This window comes from Aythya fuligula, chromosome 3 (genome assembly GCF_009819795.1).
Source record: "Aythya fuligula isolate bAytFul2 chromosome 3, bAytFul2.pri, whole genome shotgun sequence".
In the NCBI taxonomy this organism is placed as follows: domain Eukaryota; kingdom Metazoa; phylum Chordata; class Aves; order Anseriformes; family Anatidae; genus Aythya; species Aythya fuligula.
This window is the reverse complement of record NC_045561.1, coordinates 69,036,560-69,044,969: the sequence shown is the minus strand read 5'-3', so window position 1 is coordinate 69,044,969 and position 8,410 is coordinate 69,036,560. Positions and strand designations below refer to the sequence as shown.

Genomic DNA, 8,410 nt, shown 5'->3' with positions numbered 1-8,410 from the left:
TTGTAGAAACGTCTGGTTTCTACATTTACAACAGGTGATATATTCGCAGTGCTCAGATCTCTGAGGATGGGTAAGTCAGGCTCTGACCCTTTCCTTGTCTCTGCCCCAGTCCATAGAGGGGATCCCTCTACAAACCTAAAGCCAAGAAAGAACTCACTGAGTGAATTTAAACACTCACAGCAGCCACAAACTGGGATTTGCATGTTAGTACAGCTAAATCCTGTGTTAAACACTTCTTCCACCTCTTCTAGGTGCTGGTGTCTGAAAAGAGCTCAGCTTGAGAAGAACCAGTTTCCAGGAGAAGTCCCCTTTCTTCTCCATGGTCATCTGTCTCAAGGGTGTGAAGTCACTAAGTCAGGCAATTATATTCCTCACACTCTTGTTTATGAAAACCTGGATGCAGAAGAGGCTCACCACCTTAACTGCAGCTGGGGACACTTGATTCTAATTCTATTATCTGTAAGTCTTTAAAAGAGAAAAGATAAAAACTTCAATGTTCTATTTAGCATGTTATTTGGCTGAAAAAGCCCTTTGCTTAAATTAAAACTATATTATCTGTACCTGATGGGCAATGCTGTCAATTGAATGACATTTTGAAAAATGTTTCCAATTTGAATTTTGCTCAGTCCTTGCAGGATGCATATGATACGAACTACAGGATTATATTATATTATGACATGACTTGTCTGATGTCTTGCTTGTAAAAGGCGGTATTAAAAACTAGTTTACCACCCAAATGAAATGCTGTTTCTTCTTGCTTCAGCTGTACCCACAAAAAAAAAAAAAAAAAAAAAAAAAAGAGCACAGGGGGTCTGTAGAAGAATTCGGCTATAAAAAAGTCTGCTAAAACCTTTTCAAAGTACATAAAGATTTTAATTCTCATTCCAAAATGACTAAGAGCTCCTACATATTGCCCTCTTGTGACTACCTGGCAAGTACAATATCACATCCATAGAGAAAAAGTACATCACTTCCTAAAGAGATAATTCATCATGTCACCTGCTACCATATCCCCCTGCTCCATAAGTTATTTTTATTGACCAAGGACAATGCAGGTAAAGAAAAAAAAATGCAGTAGAGATTTATTAAGCATTTTAAAAGTCTAAGAAAGTATAAAAAATCTCCCCTTTAAGCATAATTATTGATAACTTCTAGAGTACAGCATGATGGTAAGAAATGCCATCACTTCACTTCAGAGACGAGGGAGAAGGCAACCATCTGATGCTGCAAGTCCCTCCTCAAGCAGTTGCTGAGGAAATGGAAGGGGCTGTTTCCTAGACAATGTGACAATACAGGAGCTTTCTTCTTCCTCTGTCTGGGGGCTATCACCTGCACACCCAGGGAAGGTCAGCTGCCCGCAGTCCTGAGGCACTCCTGGGACTCCAGGATGGCAGTGGTAGCTGCGAGCAGTGTTCGGAGAGCGGGCTGTTGAGAGGCAGGCAGCAAAGCAATCTGCAGGTTTTATGGAGTTGTCAGACTTCTTGTGAGATGGATCATGCCCCGAGATAGGTGCATATAAGGTGGCCCCATAAATCTAGCAGTGTGCATAAGAGGGTTATTTACACCCAGTCAGAAGCTCATGCTGCCCAGTTTTGCAGCTGAGCGTTGGGTCAAGCCCAGAGATGCTGGCCAAGGCGTGCATGCAGCTTCCTGCCCTGCTCGGCTGGAGCAAACCCTGCACTTGTGCTGCTCGCTCTCAGCTGGCCATTGCTGGTTGTGTGGCCAGGCACCGTGGCAGAGCACTGTCCCCTTCCCAGGCCCAGGGCCACGAAGCCTCCTGCAGCTCTTCAGGTCTGGTGCCGGATTTCTGAGCCTCGCCGCTGGCTCTTTCATGAGCTCACCTTTAAGTCTGACCTTTATATCTTGTCATTATGTCTTTGTCATTAAAATCTGGGTTTGCATCTGTTATGTCATTTGACCTTTTACAAATAGTTGTTTTATATAGATACCACGGATCATTTTAAATATATTGGAGTGGTCTGATCACTCAAGTGGCTGATTCAAAACATGCAAGCCAGCACTTGCCTCCCCTCAACATGCAGTGGTTTAGTCATTTTAGTGTTGTCTCACTTCAATCTCTCATCCAGGCCTGATTTTGAAAGAGGAATGCCAACCATTTTTAGAAATGAGACTACAGTCTGTGTAGTTGCCATGTGGCAAGCTAAAAATTAAGGCTAACAAAATTGCCTTCAACTTAAGAATCTTTACCTAAGTCATTCCCTACACTAAGGCTTTTCTAAGGCTTATTAAAAAGGATTTCAAAGCTAGGCTGCTTCTCTCAGTGGATCGGGGTCTTAGTTTTGACTATTTCACCTTTTTATGCCATGCTTCAAATATATACTTCTGTAAAGTGCAGCACTAAATACATTCATAATGCAGATTTAGAAGGTCATTTGTAGTCTCAGTCTCACGATGCTAGAGAATATTTGATGTAGATTTTATTGAATTAAAATAAAAAATATGCTACCAGAACTGTTCCTCGGTGACCTGTATGTTGTGGAGAATTACGATGACTTGACTGTGGCTTGTAACTTAGTACAACTCAAAAAGTATCTCAGAGACATGCCATCAAAATGTACTCACTTTCTTCCATCTTTTATGATGAAGATCAGGGGGAACCTGTTTTAAATGATCTAATATTGATTTATTAGAATCATGTAATCTTGACAGATAAATAGATCAAATACAAAACTTTAGCAATTCTTCTTTTCTTTTATTTATATTTCTCTGTCCCAATGCAGAGTAAACATTGTGGGCTAATTTATGCCTAAGGAAATTGGGGATGAATCTGAGTAAGAAGTGGTTGGGCACTGTCAGCTCTGCCTAAGTACAAAAAGCAAAAAGAGAAGAAAATGTGAATCAGCATTGCCTTAGTTTTGCCAGTAAAGACATCTCTCAAAAGATAGAGCTAAAATTAGACAAGTTGTAAAACACCCTATGCAGAGCACGTCTGAAAGGTAATTATTTGGAGTGTCACTGCAAAAAAAAAACCTTTACATGTTTAATTAACTACAAGAACCTTCATATGTACTTGATCAGATTTATAAAAAGATTTTTCTCTCTGAAGTAATAGAGAGTAATAGAGAATATAAAAATAAGTGCTGCAACCAGATAATGAAGTTTTGAATATATGAAACTTGGGATAGCATTGGGTTAAACTGTTCTGGCTGTTTGTTTTCTCAAGTTTCAGGAGAATTAATTGTCCCAAAAGCTGATGCATCTTCTTCCATGGAAAACACAGATCCATAAACTGTAAATACAAAGCTTTCCTGGGAAAGCAGTCTCGCCAAGGTGTTAAGGAGGACCCTAAGCCTTCTGTCTGGAGCACAACAGGTTGCTCCATCCCTTTAGTCCTGGAGAGGTTCATGTCGGAGCACTGCTCCGAGCTACCGGGGACCTCAGAGCTGGCCACCAGCAAGCGCACCGGGTCCTCCAGGCTTCTTATTAAAACACACGCACTGCTCCAGCTGCAGCTATTGACGGACAGCTTCTGCAACACCGGGAGCAGCACATGCGATGGACGGGCTGTGATGTTATGTGCATTACCGACTGGGTAAGTCGGTCTCATTCAATCAACAAGCTCTATCTCCCCGAGCCACAAGGCGATCGCCAGAACGAATTTATGGCCGGAGCACCGGGGGGGGTTACGTCCTGACACCGCACCGACACGCGTAACCGTGTTCTCGGTGAGACATGGGCTTCTTTTTAAGTGAAATAACTGCAGATTGTGGACAAACAGATGCACAGCCTGCCCTCCCCTCCCCTCCCCGTGGGGACACCGCCACCAGCGGCTCCCGGAGCCCCTCGCAGCCCCTCGGAGCCCCCCGCGGGGGAACCCCGGAGCCGCAGCCGGGAGCCCCTCGGCGGGGGGACCCCGCAGCCCCCCGGGCCCGCCGGGAGGCGCCTGCGCGCTGCGGCCGCTCGCTGCCGGCCCCGCGCCTGGCGCCGCCCGCAGCCCGGCGGCGGCCGCTGCCTATTTTAGTCACAGCGCCGGGACGGGGCCGCCGCGGGGCCGGGGGCCGGGGGCCGGGACGGGACCGGATCGGATCGGATCGGATCGGATCGGATCGGATCGGCCGGGACGGCGCCTGCCGCCGGGGGCTGCGGGGAGCGACCCCCCTCTGGCCGCCCCGTCTGGCCCGTCCCGAACCGGCCGCGAGACTTTGCCGAGGGCGCCCGGCAGGGGGCACGGGGACAGGTAAGGGGCCGGGCAGCGGGCACCGGCACCGGGCACCGGGCGCAGCGGGCGCTGCCCTCGGGCGAGCCGTCGGGGCGGGCGGCAGCCGCGGCGCTGCCGCCGGGGGTCGCGTCCCCGGTCCCCGTCCCCGTCCCCACTTTGGGAGGGCGGTGTGCAGAGCTCGTCGTCTCCCGAGGGGTCTGCCCGAAATAAGGCTCCTCGTCGTATACCGGGTTTGGGGGGTATTCCTTACAAAGCGTGGTTTCTGGTTTCCTCGGGGTGCGGCTGCAGCCGGCTCGGGCAGCGGCCAGCTCGGGAACTGTCCGGACTTCCACTAAACCAGCTCGGGGGCCGGAGACTTCTTCAGCTTTTGCTTTGCCTCCTTGCCTGCAGCTACTTGCTGCTGCTCGCTCCCCGTCACCAAATGGCAAGAAGAGATGAGCCCTGAAATTAAGGTCTGTTTTGTATTTGCAGTAGCTTCTTCGCAAAGAAACAGCTACAAAACCTACAAAACACTTTTTTTCCCCCCAACCTATAATATTTTTTTCCAAACATATTTTTCCCAAACCATCATGTTTTACCACAGTTTCTTCAGCTGCTCCGTAAAGCTTTGCGTGCGTTTAGGCTGTCAATCATTTTATGGGCAAACATTTGATGTAGCTGATCTTGTATAGTATTCAATCATGGACCACCTGGTAGTGTTACAAAGATGTCATTGATGAAATCTGGCTTCCAGAAATCAGGCTGCGTGCTGCTCTGTTGATTAATAGCAAAATGATTGTGTATGCATGAGTAAAAATGTCTGCACTGACCACAGCGAGGTAAGAAATGGTCTCCGTGTCTGCAGAACTGTTGCTGTTCGGGCTTTGCACAAAGTTCTGCACAGAGCCAGTTAACAAACTCGATAAATTCCAAGTGCGTGTTTTTAAGAAAATGTCTAGCTTGCAAAATAGCAAGTATGCTGTAATAAGGAGAATAGGTGTTAAAACAGAATGAAGTATGATACCGGTTAATTTTGAAGGCAGATTTTGTTGCAGGAAAGTGTTTTATGATTAAAGTTGAGAGCAAAGTTTCCTAAGGATTCAGGAAAACTCTTATTAGATGAAACTGCATTTAATCATTGCATGAAGTGTGCAGGCTCTTCAGAGATGAGATTTTATTTTACCCTAGGAGCGCGTTACACAGCCTTGCAAAAGTGAACTCAGATCAGTGCTGCTGGGTGATCACGTAGTGCATGTAATTGGGGACACCTCTGCTGCTTGAACACAGCCTGCTCTTGTGTGGGGGGCACAGCCTCAGCTTGTGGTGAGGTTGCTCTGTGAGACTGAGAGCATTCGGACTCACCTAGGTGGAAGAACGATGAAAGTGGTGCTAAGCCAGACCTCTGGGCACGCTGCTGTTTTGCAGCGCTGCTTTGCTTGTAAAGCCACGTGATGCTTGCCCCAGTAAAGCACAAACTGGACTGGTCACTCGTGACCCTGAGCCCTCCAGTAGGGATAAATAATTTCAGCAGCTCTGCTACCTTGGACCATTTCACTCTGTTTTATGTACAGTTTCATGACTTAGCAGGCTGTGTATCCGTTTCAATGCGTGGTTGATGGCACTACTCCGTAACCCGGTTTTACGCCCAGGTGTAGTGTGACGGAGTGAGCCCCTGTGTTTATTTCTTTTTTGGGAAACGAGGTCCATGCCACGTGGCTGGTTACAGGGGAATGCATTCCCGGCCAAGGGCACTGCTGCACAAACTCAGTCATGCTGAGGTCTGCAGGGTTCAACTGCAGTTCATTAGCACAGTTTTAAAGCACTTGTGAAATACGCGTTGTGGTTGCTTCCTCTATTATTAATTTAAAAGTTGAACCGTAGAAAATCTTAAACTTGTGCTTCACTTGGGTGTATTCATTATAAAACGCAATAAAAGAGAACCACTGAATTATTGCTTGTCCAGTGCTGCTCAACAGCAGACAAGTCTTGCACAAACCTATGCAAGTGCCAGCAATCTATAGTTAAAATGTAAAATTTTTCCAACTGCCCTTCCATATTCATGTTTCCTAGGAGTTGAAGAACTTAGGAAAAAAAAAAAAAAAAAAGAGAGAGAGAGAAAGGGGGGGAAATTATTTGTCATGAATACCACATGTGCTTACTTTTCATCAGTTCTGATTCAGATTGGAAGAAAATGTGTCATTTCTTCCACGTCAGATACCGTCTGGAGCAAAAAATAGATAGCATCCTCGGTACTGGCTCAGCAGCCACAGGGGATTGCATTGTGTATTTTACAGTGATAAATGAGCGATCGTTCAAGTACTGTAATCTGTGTATAGTAGGCTGGCCTTTAAATATTTAAAGACTAAATAATAGTGGCTTCACTGTGTGCAGTGCTCCTAATGAACTTTAAACTACTCTGTGTTGCTGTGGGTTTTCTTTCTCTCTCGCTGCCCTCCCTCCTCGCCCCCCCCCCCCCCCAGCTTTTTTCCACTTCTATAAAGGACTAGTGAGGATTTATTTGAGCCAACTGTAAGCAGAAGCAGGCCTTGCCAGCCCAGCCGAAGCAGCTGAATGAACCCCGAGCCCCACCGAAGGGCTGCTGAGGGAGAGCTCCTTCTTGCTCAGCCCCACAGCGACCAGGCCAAGGTGCCGGGGGCCCGCAGCCGCCGGCCTCAAGCATCCACCTGAGCCCCTGGGTGCCATAGCGAGGTGGCAGCCGGATGATGGTCACTTTTGGTTGACAGCTATGCCTGTGGGAACCTAAATTCTGCCAGGCTAGAGCAGGGTTTGGGCCCAAAAAAGCCCCACGTGGCTGGTGCTTGTTTCTCAGAAGGCACTGAAATGCTTGGAAGTGCCCCAGCTGCTTGTTTGGCTCCGGCAGGCCAGGCAGGGATGAGACACAGGATGCCTTCCTCAGCTCAAGGGAGTGCAAAATCCATCATCCCTGCTCCCATGGGGAGCCCTGAGGGATGTAGAGCAGCTCACACGGGTGGTGCACTCCCTGCCTGTCCTGCTGGAGCTGTGGTGGTGTGCAGAAAAGGGACTGAGACAGGGAGAACCATGCTGCAGGCGCATTTTGTGCCATGATGAGGGTGCTCACCTGGAAAGGAGGATCTTGGGGCTTGGATGCCAGGTGCATGTATCATGTTAAAGCATTTAGTGGTAAAAGGTCCCGTTCTTGAAGAAACATAGCTACAGGGAGGGATTCTGGCTCCTCATGGATGAAAGTTTCTGCTAGAAGGTCTACATGAGGAATAATTTCAGAGACCTACCTGTGCTCAGTGCTTTCGATTGTCTAAGGTAGTTACGTAGTTGGTATATAAGGTAGGCTTCAAGATTTCACTAGCAAGACCAGCTACACAGCTTTGCAATCATCATTTCCACATCATTGCAATCATCTGGTCTGACTTTCAGTAGAATAAAAAATGGAATTAGAGTAAATCAGTTCCTTTTTTTACTAACAGCACATCCAGATTTATTTTAGGTGTCAGTCAGAATCCTGATTTCTTTAATTTCATAAATTCTTTTCATAAGAAAAGGGAATTTTCAAAGTCATTTCAATGATGAAGTTTGCTACCTGTACTTGCATATTTTTGTCATCTGAATATATCTAGTTTTATAGTGACTGGTTATCTTGGTACCTTTGTCTTTCAGATCAGGTAGTCCTTTTCTTCCTCATCCTTCTTCCTCCCCTTTCTACCTCCCAAATAGATGTTATCAGTTGTGATGAAGTTACTGTAGCCTTCTCTGCATTGCGGAGGCTGCGTTTTCTTGGGAAAACAGTGTTTTCCAGTATTATAGTTGCTGCTTTCTCTAGGATAGAGACACCCACAAAGCGTAAGGTAAGCTGAGATGTGAGCTTGCGGTGTTAGTTGCTGTCCTAATTGCTATATGCATGCTTCAGGGGCTGTTTATCACTGAAAGCAGTGTGTTTGTCTGCCCATACTTGCCTGTGGGTGCACAGCCATGCCTGTCTTTAGGTGCCTGGCTCCTCAGTGCACTGTACAAGTTAGACACTGCGGTGCGATGCAAAGTTTGGTCATCTCAGTCCCTTTGGGCATCTAACCCTAGGTGAGCAACTGCTGAAGGAAAATAGCCAGGGGAAGCGTGCTACTTAAACAACCATCAAGAGAAATGCATGGCAGTAGCGGAGCAGAGAGTGGTTTCCAGAAGCCTAATGGAACTGGAAGAAAGCGATACGTTAATAGAGCTGCTGAACAGAGCTACTGCGCTATGTTGGAGGAAACACTT

At 47.0% G+C, this 8,410-nt stretch overlaps 1 protein-coding gene across 1 annotated transcript in view; it reads left to right on the top strand.

Moving 5' to 3' along the window:
• The first annotated feature begins 4,011 nt into the window (after positions 1–4,011).
• LOC116488003 overlaps positions 4,012–8,410 on the top strand; it is a 49,494-nt gene continuing 45,095 nt past the window's right edge. Inside the window, 1 exon segment of the mRNA XM_032185279.1 lies at positions 4,012–4,198. The gene's annotated coding sequence lies outside the window, so the exon portion shown is untranslated.